This window comes from Rhinopithecus bieti, unplaced genomic scaffold (genome assembly GCF_001698545.2).
Source record: "Rhinopithecus bieti isolate Rb0 unplaced genomic scaffold, ASM169854v2 scaffold_44592, whole genome shotgun sequence".
NCBI lineage: Eukaryota > Metazoa > Chordata > Mammalia > Primates > Cercopithecidae > Rhinopithecus > Rhinopithecus bieti.
In genome coordinates, this window is record NW_016818423.1 from 1,364,783 (window position 1) to 1,368,596 (window position 3,814).

General features: G+C 45.9%; 1 protein-coding gene across 1 annotated transcript in view; it reads left to right on the forward strand.

Moving 5' to 3' along the window:
- KHDRBS1 (KH RNA binding domain containing, signal transduction associated 1) overlaps nucleotides 1-3,351 on the forward strand; it is a 45,955-nt gene extending 42,604 nt beyond the window's left edge. The window contains exon 11 of the transcript XR_001882406.1: nucleotides 2,671-3,351. The gene's annotated coding sequence lies outside the window, so the exon portion shown is untranslated. The remainder of the gene's footprint in view (nucleotides 1-2,670) is intronic.
- The last annotated feature ends 463 nt before the right edge of the window (nucleotides 3,352-3,814 follow it).

The following is a 3,814-nucleotide window of genomic DNA, read 5'->3' on the forward strand; positions in this document are numbered from 1 at the left end:
AAAAAAAAAAAAAAAAAGAATGGACCTTTTTTATTTTTATTTTTGAGACAGGTCTTGTTCTGTCATCCAGGCTGGAGCACAGTATCAAGATGATGGCTCATTGCACCCTCGACTTCCCAGGCTCAAGTGATCCTCCACCTCAGCCTCCCAAGTAACTGGGACTACAGGCAGGTGGCTAATTTTTTCTATTTTTTGTAGAGACAGGATCTCAATATGTTGCCCAGGCTGGTTTCGAACTCGTAGGCAAAATTGATCCTCCTATGTTAACCTCCCAAAGTGTTGCGATTATAGGTGTAAAGTCCACCTAGCTGGACCTTACTTTTTTTTTTTTTTTTTTTTTTTAAGAGATGGGGTCTCAGGGGCCAGGTGCAATGGCTCACACTTGTAATTCCAGCACTTTGGGAAGCTGAGGCGAGTGGATCACCTGAGGTCAGGAGTTCAAGACCAGCCTGGCCAACATGGTGAAACCCTGTCTCAACTAAAAATTCAAAAAATTAGCTGGGCGTGGTGGCGGGTGCCTGTAATCCCAGCTCCTCAGGAGTCTGAGGCAGGAGAATTGCTTGAACCCGGGAGATGGAGGTAGCAGTGAGCCAAGATTACACCACTGTACTCCAGCCTGGGCAATAAGAGCAAAACTCCGTCTCAAAAGAAAAAAAAAAAACCAGATGGGGTCTCACTACAGTGAACATAGCTCATTGCAGCGATCATAGCTCACTGCAGCTTCTACCTCCTGGGCTCAAGCCGTCCTCTCACCTCTGCCTCCAGAGTAGCTGGGACTGTTGGCATGGGCCACCACGCCCAGCTTATTTTTTAATTTTTTGTAGAGACAAAGTATCACTGTGTTGCCCAGGCTTGTCTTGAACTTCTGGCCTCAAGCAGTCCTCCCACCTCGGCATCCCAAAGTGCTAGAATTATAGGTGTGAGCCACTGCACTTGGCTGACTTTAAAAAAGCAAAGTTTCATAGAGTTTTGGTTTCCAATTCACAGGGTGGGTGAAAGGAATAGGATATGAGGAGAGTCCCTTAACACATGGCAGTCCTAACATCCCGCTGAAGACAACTAAATGGGAGGAGGGGGGTGTGGAAAATGAAATTATTCAATGTCTGATTTTTAAACTTGCTGATGAGTGGAGAATGATTGTGGAGACCTATTAAGAAACTTGCTTGTCTAGGCAAGAAATAAGAAAGGTCTAGCCGGGCATGGTAGCATGTGGCTGTAATCCTAGCTACTCGGGAGGTGGAGGCAGGAGGATCTCTTGAACCCAGGAAGTAGAGGTTGCAGTGAATTGAGATCGTGCCACTGCACTGCAGCCTGAGTGACAGAGTGAGACTGTCTTACCAATAACAAAAAAGGGCTATAGTAGAGTAATATTGCAAATGTAGAGAAGGTAAATGAATTCAAGAACTTTTGCCAGGCACAGTGGCTCATGCTTGTAATCCTAGCACTGTGGGAGGCCGAGGCGGGTGGATCACCTGAGGTCAGGAGTTTGAGACCAACCTGGCCAACATGGTGAAACCCCGTCTCTACTAAAAATACAGAAATTAGCTGGGCGTGGTGGCGCGTGCCTGTAATCCCAGCTACTTGGAAGCCTGAGCGAGGAGAATCACTGGAACCCAGAAGGCAGAGGCTGCAGTACTGGAGCTGAGATTGTGCCACTACACTCCAGCCTGAGCAAAAGAGCGAGACTCTGTCTCCAAAAAAATATATATATATATCTTTTAGGAGATAGAATGAACATAGTAGGGTTCCAGGTTACTGACTGGAACAGCTAGGGAGATGGTAGCGCCATTTAAAAGACGGGAAGCACTGGCCAGGCATGGTGGCTCACATCTGTAATCCCAGCACTTTGGGAGGCCATTAGGAGGATCCCAGGAGTTTGAGAACAGTCTTAGCAACATACGGAGACAAAAACTTAAAAATTAGCCAAGGATGTTGGTGTGTGTGTGTGTGTGTGATCGTATTTGGAGGCTGAGGTTGGAGGATCACTTCAGCCCAGGAGACTAAGGCTGAAGTGAGCCATGATGTTGCCGCTGTACTCCAACCTGAGTGACAAAGCAAGACTGTCGTTAAAAAGAAGAAGAAGGAGCATTGCTACAGGTTTTAGCATGAGATCAAGCCCCTTCCCTGTGCCCCAAATTTAAGATGTGTCTCCTCTAGTCCACCCTGACTGAGTATTTGGTGCTGGGATGAATCCTTCATAACATCCATGGCTCCTTGAGCCTAACATTGAGTTACCAATAATAGTGATAAGAAGATGCCTATTTTCTGATTTCCATTCTTCAACAGACTTTAAAGATTTTGTTCATCTTTTCACATCTCTAGGACAGCAGAAAGCTTTTCCCTGTGTTTATAGAGGCTTCAAAGCTTGGATAGGCCCCCAAAGGTTTTGTTGATTCTCCCCTGGATCACTCAGCTGAGATATGACCAAGGACAGGAGATACTGAGTGTGAGACTGCATTTTCATTACTTGACAGCAAAAAGAGAATTCATAGGCCGTGGACTTCTGTTTTCTACCCATCTGTGTACCCAAGAAACCTGTGTACCGAATGAAACAACTAGAGTTGTGCTGTGGGATGGGGCAATTGTAAGGGAAGCAGCCTGGTCAGGTGGGAGGCTGGGAAGCCCCCTAATAGGGGAGCTTTCTTAATTTTCTACCTTGTGTCTTTGCAGCTATCAGAGGACTCCGGAAACCTGGAGAGCTACCTGCTATATAAAGGCTGGCCTGAGGGCATTTGCTGAACACAGAGAAACCCAGGAGAGGAGATCAGCAGTTTTCTTTCACTCTACTTGATCTGTCAGATTTACCCAGAGAAAGCCAGTCAGGATCCCTTAAGAGTCTTTAGGCCCAGAATGGAGTTCTCAGGGCTGCAGGGGACTGTGGTGCTAACAAACTGTTCAAGACTTTAAAGAGTTGAAGGGGACTAATGGGTATCCCTAGCGTGGCCTCCTAGATGGGAATGAACTGGCAACTCCTACTGTGCCATTCCCAGTCTATGTGGTTCCCTTTAGCCTCCCATAGAATTGGCTGAAACACCCTATGACCATTTTCTGTTTCCCCACTACCACACCTGCGTTACGGGTGAGTCCTTGAACCCTTCCAGAGGGCTCCCAAAGGAGGGTGATCACCGCCCCTCCATTGAAGACTGAGGAAAGCCAAGTGAGAAGATTCAGTTTATTTGAGCAAGTTATTTAACATCTGGACCTGTTTTTCTCTTCATTGTTTATTACTTACCTTGTCCAAAAAGGTCATAAAGGGTAGTAGGGCTTTTTCTATTCCACCTTTGTAGTATATTTCTCCCCAGCAAGTATCTGCCCCTGAGGAGCTCAATAAAGGTTTGGTCAAGTGATGAATGGCCCTACTCTGGTAGCTTCTATCAACTCTGGGAGAGAGCCAAAGCCCCCGTCTAGCTCTCTCTTTCCTTCCAGCTATACTAGGCCAGCTATTTGTTCTGACATTTTCTCTTGAAGGATTGGAAAGTCAGCCTTTGATAGGCTTCTGGTTTCCTCTGGCCTATATCTAGGTTGATTTATACTCAGCTTCCTGAGAGGCCAGGGACCTCTGATACTGCACTCTTCCCTAATGCCTTCTGGTTATTTACCCTAACAAAGGAACAAGGGGAAGAACTGAGGTTAGGGAGAGAATAGAGCTTATCTGCATTTTAGCTGTGCCTGGGGCATTCTAGTGAGCTTGGATTGGTCCTTAGCAGGAACAGAAGTATAATGGAAAGGGATTCCTTAAAGTCAATTGATTTACACTGCCTTCATTGTTGATTACTATAAATAACAGCTAATAATTTACTTATTTCTTAGTATG